Source organism: Corvus kubaryi, unplaced genomic scaffold (genome assembly GCF_017639235.1).
Source record: "Corvus kubaryi isolate FWS band 111438036 unplaced genomic scaffold, C.kubaryi_AGA036_p1.0 37396, whole genome shotgun sequence".
Classification (NCBI taxonomy): domain Eukaryota; kingdom Metazoa; phylum Chordata; class Aves; order Passeriformes; family Corvidae; genus Corvus; species Corvus kubaryi.
Window position 1 is genome coordinate 2,730,774 of NW_024581135.1, and position 9,573 is coordinate 2,740,346.

Here is a 9,573-nt window from a genome sequence, read left to right on the forward strand (position 1 = left end):
CCCAAGTTTTTCTTGCCTTGCTGAAAAGAAATGTTTAAGATGTAAAATATTTCAGAGCAGGATGTGTCCCAAACTAGAAAGTGAGACTACATTTAACTGATGCTGTTTTAAGTTCTTATAAACAGTAAGAAGAAGCTGCTGCTTTCGAAACATGAAAACCCAAACCCCAAGGAATAAAAAGAGTTTTAATGCCTTTCAAAATATAATGCCCTCACAATGATTTATAAAATATTCATATATTTAGAATGCAAGTGTGGTCATTTAAGTTTTAATATGTGTGTTCTCAAAGTCATTGGGACTGCTTATGCTCCAACAGTTAAACCAATATACAGATTTTTTTGAAAAATCAGAATATTTGATCATACATTTAAGACTGTTGATTAAATTAGGAGAAACTTTCCACAATCCATTTGCCAGGTGTGAAAAATGGAAAAATCCACCTTTATTTGTGCTTAATGACTTTCTTACACGTGTGTATTCATTGTATAGATTAAAAGTACACTTTCATGCCTAGTTTCAGTATGGGGTTTTTTGACACAAATCTCACTGCAGGTCTTGTTTTAAGACCTTTGTGGTGTTACAGCCAGATGAAATACTCATCCCTTGAAGTCCATGTCAACAGGAGCCTTTCCATTGTTTTCCATGGATATTGAAAGAGGCCCTTATTATTCTTCTAAGGCATAGTGTGCTCTGCTGTGATCCCAAACCCATGTGATTATCAGGACAGAGGAGATAGTGTGTGCGAGTGAGTGATTTATGCTCTGCTTGTTTCTGTTGTCCACAGAACATGACTTTGCTACAAGATGAACTCTGATTTCAGGAAATTACCCACATTGTCAGCAAATTTGCTTGTCCTTCTTTAACATTATGAGCAGCCCATTTTTCATGTTTTAGAAATATTTTAATGCTGGACTTTGATATATTATTACCACATGGTCATATCACAATAAACTTTCCACTGCACACAGACGGACTTGAGGATTCCTAAAAAAATAGTATCAAAGGAGCAATGCCCTTGTGTCCCTGCAGAGATCCAAAGGAAAAGCTCTCCCTAGAGCTGGCTCAGTTTTACTTTTCCCATAGATAATCACAGTGCACAGGAGTCAGAGGTTCCAGTCTCAAATTTACCCTGAGAATAAGGAATTTTGGGAAAAGTGGCATACAGGATGGGTGGGAGAAAGTTTGAAAGGAAAAAGTGCCGGTCTGCATAAAACTGGTAAAACAAAAATACCATCAAAAGGTCATGAGGTGACTTTATCTAATAACAACAAATATTGATATCAAAGGGAATTTTGGGTATGGAAAGCTATGTAAGTCCCTAATTTCTGCAAGAAATACACTGTGCTATGTTTTGTGGGATGTTTTATTGCCTGGTGGGAAATTTACCTTTCCTAAAAGTCTTGTTTTAGCAGACAGAAGTAGATGAAGAACTCATTAAGATTCCCCAAGAGTGGATGAGTTAGTCCCAAGCCAAGCCTGAAGGCCAGGTGTGTAATTTGGGAAACACGATTTGTTTCTGGATAGGATTTTTTCCTCTCAAACTCCCTATAAATAAAAGAACAGAGATTTTTTGAGCTGATTTGTATCCACACTGAGGGCAGAGTCGTGTTAGGAGCTGAGATAGCTGAGAAAAGGGCTTTGTTTTCCATTATTAGCTACAGGAAAGGCCAGAATGTCCATTTGAACTTTCTTCTCTATCCCATCAAAGTATCAGCCTGAGGATCTGAAAGCAAACAAATAAAATAAAAAAAAAGGCTGTTATTTTTTATCAAGCTTGAAATTTCTCTCTTTGAAGCTGGTCAAGTGGTGGAAGAGGGGCCCAGTGGGAATCTTCGGAAAATTATCTTTAGAGGTGTTCCAAACCCAGCTGAGGAGGCCTTGGGCAATATTCTCTAGCTCTAAGATTGGCCCTTTATGGAGTGGGTGTTGGACCACCTGGCTCTAGATGCGCCTCCCAAGGTAAATTATCCTGTGATTCCCTGACAAAATGAACCAGGCCAAACCCAGACACGTGTAGGTGAAGTTTGCCTTGGTCTTCCGTAGCATTTATTGACTTCAAGTATTTATTTCAGAAGGAAAGTAGGCCACAAATTGATTTTCTCTTGCAACTTGATTTTTTCTATCTATGAGACACAAATACTCCTCGTAGCTTCTCTTTTTGGTAAGAGGTGGGTTTAACAATTTAAAATTGAATTGGTAGAAGTATTTCAGTGTTAAATATTATATAGTTACAAAGTAACATATTAAAGTGTCAAATCATTTCGTTTTCTGCTCGGGCTCTTTAGAAACACTCTGAAATACTGAGGAGCAGCAGAGAACCAGTGAGTCAAAAGAAATGAATGCAATATGTTGAAATAAGGAAAATATCACTGGAATCAAAGAGGATCCCAGTGTCTACCACAGCCTGCAGTCTGGAATTTTGCAAATTCCAGCACTGGCAATGCCTCCCCGCAGCATCCAGCTCTTCCCATTTGGAATTTTGCATTTCATTCAATAGAAGACATTTTTTTGGAGCTCTGCATCTCTTTCTTCAAACCGGTTTCAAACGTCATCAGATTCGCTGCCCTGGGTTCAGCATCCAGGCAGGCAGAAGGAATCTCTTTTCTAATTTTGTGAAAGATGGAGTCTTAATCCCTTGACTTTGAGTGATGAGGTTAAAGAAGTAGCTCAGATTTTTTTTGATGAAGTGAAGGATAAGGGGACCTTTCTTTTTATATTCCTCTAATTCTTTATAAAAGTGTGAGCTTCCACTTCCACATTTAAGATTGCTCCTGGAAACTAATTTCGGGGTTTATACTTATATGAAAAACCTGTACCTAGAATTACTTTTACCACTTTCTTTCCCTGTAACTTCCCATGGCTTGTTTTTCCATTTAGGAAAACTCAGGGATTGTTTTGGCAACTATTATTGCCTCATAACGATAAAACCTCATCCTCCACATCTTACATCTCATGTGTAACAGGGAGAAACTGAAATGAGCTCATTCCATTAATAATTTTAATCCTGATTGAATACATTCCTGTTTCTTTGCTGGTAGGAAACAAGTTTGCTTTATAATGACCAAACAGTCTCACCTTTCCCTGTGTACCTTCATTACAAGACAGAGTATTGGTTTGGAAACCTGCGACAGGTAAGTCTGTATGGAATTCCAGGGTGAATGGCATTACTGCCATAGAGCTACAGCCTAGGTGAGGTCACCATACAGTGAGTGAGCAGAAAAATAGAGATTTATAGTAACCCAACCAGAACCGAAGTTCTTCTGACTTACTGGTGTCATTTCCATTTGCAAACGGACATTGCATCAAAGTAATAGCTCATAAAATCATGGAATGGTTTGGGTTGGGACTTTTAAGACCGCCCCATTCCACCCCTCTGCCATGTGCAGAGACATGTTCCGCTGTTCCAGGGTGCTCCAAGCCCCATCCAACCTGGCCTTGGACACTTCTAGGGATCCAGGGGCAGCCCCAGCTTCTCTGGGCACCCTGTGCCAGGGCCTGCCCACCCTCCCAGGGAAGGATTTCTCCCTAGATCTAATCTAGTCCTGCCTTGCATCAGTGTGAAGCCTTTCTCCCTTGTCCTGTCATTCCATGCCCTTGTCCAAAGTCCCTCTCTGGCTCTTTTGGAGCCTCTTTAGGTACTATTTCTTGTGGTGTTCTGGATATTTTTTCTCCACCTTGTAAATTGAATTTCTTTTGATTTCTTTGCTCCTCTGGTTCTGTTTCTTGTTAACAAAACTGAAGTAAAATAAGCCTTCCCGTGCAGCTGGAAAAAACTGTGTTGAGTTTGGTTGTGAAACAAGGGAAGGTTCAAGAGTTTTGAGCCTGTTGTTTTATTTGAATCAATCAAAGTCCAGAAGTCCAATAGGTGCAATGTTTACCTGGCATAAATGGGATCATTATTGTCCTGTCTTCTCCCTGGGAGCCATCCTGCTGCTTTCTGCAAGTAAGGGTGACTTAGGCAGAGGTTTAAGGCCCTCTTCTTAATAATTCCCCTGTTGAACCTTTATTGCAGGTTTGGTAGTCCACCTTTACTTGCATTTAGCTGCATTTGCCATCTACCCACTACTTAAAAGATCTAAATCTGCCTGTGGATTCGGAGTTGTTGATCCTGCTGGATGGATTAACCAGTTAAAAGAGAGGTTTTGGCTGTGGAGGTTCACGTGTTGGATCCATTTTCCCCACGTCAGGAACACCACCCATTGACAGCAGGCCTCATCAACAAGTACAGTCAGGAAACGGCCAGGAATGTCAAATATTTATCCCTTTTAAAAAATTTAATATGTTCTCCTGGGGCCTGATTACAGAATTTTTTAATGCTTACAAATTTCTCCGGTGCAACAGTACTAGTTTGTTTCCAAGGAAACAAATGTACTTATACTGCACTGCACACATTCTTAATCATTAAATTCTATAATCTCCCTGCCTCGTTCTTTCTTTTCCTCTCTCTCTCCCTCTCTCTTTGAATGGGTAACTTCTAAAATTTGCTTGCTTTTTTTTTTTTTTTTTTTTAAGTGGAGTCCCCAGATACTCTTCAACTGCAGGTAAATTTTCAAATATGTTCTCAACAAAGCATTGTTTCAAATTACTGAAAAAAAAAACCCCAAACCCCTTAATTGTTGAGAGCTTTTATGAAATCATCTTAATCAAGATAAATACATATTCTTTATTCTTCTGCTATTTAATGTGCAGATTTATTTTTCTGAAGCAGATCTTTAGTGTGGTTTGATGTGAAATGTCTGGGTACGAGTGATATTTAAAAATCAATCTTCCGTGTATATTTTTTTAATTCAGGCTCTGCAGACTATGTGTGTTTATGCAACACTGTTTCTGTAAGGGAGAAAAGTACGTGAGCCTGTATGGTACTTTACAGATACACAATTTACATATAAGATAGCAGCTTTGATTTTTTCATTCAAAATATACTAAATATTAACTGAGGACTAATAGGAGCTCACTGGAGGGACGACACATTTTTAAAGTGACATCTTAGCATTCAAACCATTCATATTCTTCAATGTGAATGTAATTTTTATCTAAATGATTTCAGAGGAAAATTGATTCATTTGACTATAGTGCTCCTAAGACCAGTGGGAAGCTCATCATCTTAATATTGAATCTGTAAATCCTTTCCACTAGGGATGATTAACAGCTTTGTCAAGTGTTTATTTTACTTTAAGAAGAATATGTAATTTCCTGGCATAACTGAGACAGATTTCACTCTATTTCTTCCTTTGCATGTCACATTCATGCTGTAGGTTAGCATGATCGAGCCTACCTCTATTAGGCTTCTATTTTGAGCAGTGAAAGGATAGCCTAATAAGTTTTCATAGTTTAATGAGCAGACATCGGTTTGCCCTATGATTCATTTATACTTGATAAATAAAAACCCCTCAGCAGTCCTGATAAGAAGTAATAACGGGGAATTACTTCCAGATGGCACTTCTGCTGTACTGCACGTGTGGTCTGAGCTGCCCATGGGATACAAACCCCCTATTAGAGCACTTCCCAGGATTGGGAAGTGGTGGCAGGACAAGGATGGGCAGTGGGGTTATGTGGAAGGGTTTAAATGTGCAAGGACATTTCTGTGCTGAGCTTTGCATGTGAAATCCTGGGGTGGGAGTATAATTATTTAAGACACCAAACCCCAGCATCTTCACCAAGTCTGTCAGAATTCAAGAAGCGCTAGGACAATGCTCTCAGGCATATGCTGGAATTCTTGGGGTGTCCTGTGCAGGGTCAAAGAGTTGGACTCGATGATCCTTGTGGATCCCTTCCAACTCAGCATATTCTATGATCTTTTTTGGGGGATTTCATTTGTGACTTTTCCCTTCTTTAACTACTCATATGAAATATATGAGGTTTGGCCGCAACCTCAGTGCTGAAGAAGATATTCTATAACAAAAGGAGTGAGGAAATGGTGTATCACGAGATTCCTATAAAGCTTTTCCAATTTGAATTATTCTTACTTGTGGCAGGAAGGGGAAGATTCTGTCCTTGTGCTGCTGGTTGTCCAGCTAAATCTCAGCTTTTTGGGGGGTTGTTGTGAGAAGTGTAAGTGAAAAGTTCAGCCAGTAATGAGCTCTGTATGGCTTGGACCTTCTTGTGCAGACCGGCCAAGTAACAGATTTTAGGGGGAAAAAGAAAGAAAGTTTGCTAAAAGCCGTAGTTTCTCTTCCAATATGAGATTAATTACAGCCAAAGTGATCAGGGAATGCTCCTGCTTTAAGAATAAATGTTGTGAGTGTGATTGCCTTCGAAACAGGAGTGACACAAATCCATTCTGCCTCTGAAATGGTATCATCAAGTATTGTTTTGTTTGGGTGTTTCTGCAGAAAGTGCTCTGTGCTCTTTTCTCTCCAATTTCCTGCTCAAAGTCTAAAATAGAAATTGCAGATTAGAAAATCCTTTGAGAATGGGGTTCAGCAAGTGAAACTGCTTGAAGGTAAGTTTCATACTAGTTTGACTGAATTTAATGAGCCATTGTTAGGAGCCAAGCAAGCAAGTATTCTAGTGAGGCAGGAGGTATACACAAGCTGTCTTTTCAAGAAACCATTGTAAATCTGGTAACAAAGAGAGCCTGACTTTCTCCTTGAATTACCATGTTGACAAAAAGTCTCCTGCATGCACTGATAGCAAATGAGATACATTCTGCTGGTAAAGAAAATTAGACCTTAAATTTAACTCTCTAAAGCCTAACGTCTAGGGCAAGGGAAAAGCCAGAGTCATGCTGAAAAGCAAGCTGTTGCTTCAGCGCAGAGCGAAACACAGGCTGTGTGTAACTCCTTGTTCTGAGACAGAACATTTTGTGCAACTTTGCTCTATGATTAACAAATGTATTTTAACAGAGACTAAAAAGCGTGGGGAGAGTGGGGAAAAAAAGTAAACCAGCATAGCAAGCTGTGTCTTTAACCAGTAGGGATTAAACAATTCACTTTGTTACCTGGGAGGCATCAAGGTGAAGGTCTCTGGTTCTGAGGGGCTGTGCTCACTCAGTGCTTGCTAACCTTGGGCTGGCTGCTTGTAACGTGTGTCTTTGCTGTAGCCTGAAAAGGGTTTTTTAATATTTAAAGTTATTAGTTTATAGTATCCATGTAATTTCTTCAGCCAAAGGGCTTTAATTTCTTTGATGTGCATCTCTGTTCCAGCTGGTACTCCTACCACTCCTGCTGTCTCTTAGCCCTAAGTAAGGTTTCTCTCTTTGTTAAAGCTGGTGCCACTGATTTATCTTCAGCTCTGAGAAGGGCTTTTATCCATTTTAAAAGTGATGCTGCTGAGACAGCTTTCCCTTGCCCTGAGAAGAAGATTTTTTAATTCGTATTTGGTGTTCGGTTGGTGTTTTTATTTTTTTTCTCTTTTTTCTCTCCTTTAGAAAGTATTTTTACATAGAGGTGTATTTCTCTCAGGTTCCCTCTGGGGTCCTTCTATGCTGTGTTTCTTCACAGAAAAATCTTTTTTGGGGAAAAAAGCAAATTTCCCCCTCTTTTTGGGAGCATTGCTGTCCCCACCCCGCTGGGGGCTACATACAATGTTGCCCTAAAGAGGATCTTGGTTGTAGTGTGGAAGACAAGAAGTTTTCCTCATTCAGGGTCCTTTATCAGGGAAAACCAGTCTGGACCTTTCCCCCTTAAAATGTTCAAACTGTTTTTTCTCCCTACATGTGCTGGAGTCAATAATTGTGAATCAGGCTCGTAATTTGTTATTTAAAGTAAATACATTGAGTTTATACACTTGTGGCTTCCTGGACTGGCCTTCCTAGGTTGTTTTCCTATTTTATTGGTTATCATCTATTCTGTATCCTGCAGTGTAGCTTTTTTTTTCTTTTAATATATTTTAAATGAAAATGATTTGAATTATCTTTATACAGATAACTAAAGGCAGCTTTTGAAGTCATCTGGTCTTCCTTGGTTACTTGGGTTGGAGCACATCAGAAACATTTATTTAATGTATTTTTTTTGTCTACCTTTAATGCAGACAAATCTTAAAATGTTTTATATTCATCTTAATACAAAAGAACATCTATCAAATACCTGAAAACTAATAAAATGCCATAGATTTAGATTAAAAAGATCTTAAAAGATTGCAGATCACTCTTAAAAACAGAAACAGACTCTGAATATGGAAGTGCTGGCCAGGAGACTTCAGAGACTGTACACTAAAGAGAAGAGTATTTTTTTCACAGGATCCTGAGATACCTTCAGCAACTGACAATATCCTGTGGAAAAAAAAAAGTTTATTTACTGTTAAAAGTAGCAAGTCACTCCATCAAAGACAAAATGAACTTGTAACTTGGTACAACCAAAGGCCCTGCTGCCATCTACGTGCTGAGAAAGAGTTTCAGCCTTTTAGCAGTTTTCCCTTTTGGAGTCAGTCAGAATTATGAACGATCTGGGATATCTTACACTGCCTGCAGACGAGACAAAACGCTGTTATGCAGGCCAGCAAATAAAGCTTTACACTAATCAAATGCTCTGCTGAATAAAATATGAGCGTGTTATTTTGCATAATAAATAGCAAGCCAAAATATAAATTGAACAGTAGTACTAATAAATAAATAAATTAAGATCATCTAAAGCTGGTTTTCAGGAGCAAAAAACTTCAAAGTTCATCCATTATGGATGTGTGTGTGTGCACATGTGTGCATTAGTGTGTAGGAGCAGAGGTGAAATGGTGGCATGTATTGGTTTCTTCTCTACCTTTTTTTGTCTCATTCTTTATTTGGAGCATTAATCCAGAAAGAACAAGTAAAGAAACCCTTCTTCCCACAGAAGGGGAGTTGGAACTGGATGGTTTTTGAGTTCCCTTCCAACACACGATCTGTATTTCTTCTCTTGCTTTGCAAAGCCAAAACCTTGCAGTCAGTTTCTACTTTCTGGAAACAAAACAGATCCTCTTTGCACTGACAAAACCAGTTAAAATATTTCATTTTTGGTGGCTGGGAGTCTCTGTCTGCAGGCAGGTGAACCAAGGTGCTGCCTGGGAGCCTGTGCTCCTTGGGCACATCTCTGCCCTTTGGGGAAGCTTTCTCCCCATCAGGAAAGACAAGAAAAGGGGAAATATTTTAGTTTTCATGTGTGTTGATTTTCAGTGAAATAAGAGGCTTTCAAGGAAAAACAAACCTATTGCCATAGAATAGTTCTGATATGAATAGGAACCAAAAAAACCCAGACAACACATTTTTAACCAGTTCTGCCATAGTTTTCACATTACATCTCCTTTATTCCCTGCCTAAACTCAGACTACATGAAGATGTTCAAGCAGCCCAGTGTCAGATTGGACTTTAAATTTAGACCAAAGGCCTGTGGGGCAGGGGGGATTTGTGGTACCCCTGCCATAAATCATGACAGCAATCGAAACAAACACAAACAGGATGGTTTTTTTAGATTTTTTGGGAAGTCATGTGTCACCTGTCACCACTGGTGACACTAAAACCAAACCAGTAACAAAAATCTGAAGAGGTCGGCAAATTTTCATTTCCCTCATTTCCTCTTCTCCTTTTTTCTTTCTTGGTTTCCAATCACGGGAGAGCATCTGATTTTTTTTTTTTTTTTTTTTTTTTTTTTTTTTTTTTTTTTT

General features: G+C 39.0%; 2 long non-coding RNA genes across 2 annotated transcripts in view; one reads left to right on the plus strand and one right to left on the minus strand.

The window, feature by feature from the left end:
* Positions 1–9,573, plus strand: part of LOC121670745 — a 230,032-nt gene that overhangs the window by 142,294 nt on the left and 78,165 nt on the right. The window lies entirely within an intron of this gene.
* The window catches only part of LOC121670746, a 13,842-nt gene continuing 4,540 nt past the window's right edge, over positions 272–9,573 (minus strand). The window contains exons 2-3 of the long non-coding RNA XR_006018241.1: positions 6,941–7,043; positions 272–1,723 (exon numbers count right to left, since the gene is read on the minus strand). This is a non-coding gene — a long non-coding RNA (uncharacterized LOC121670746). The remainder of the gene's footprint in view (positions 1,724–6,940; positions 7,044–9,573) is intronic.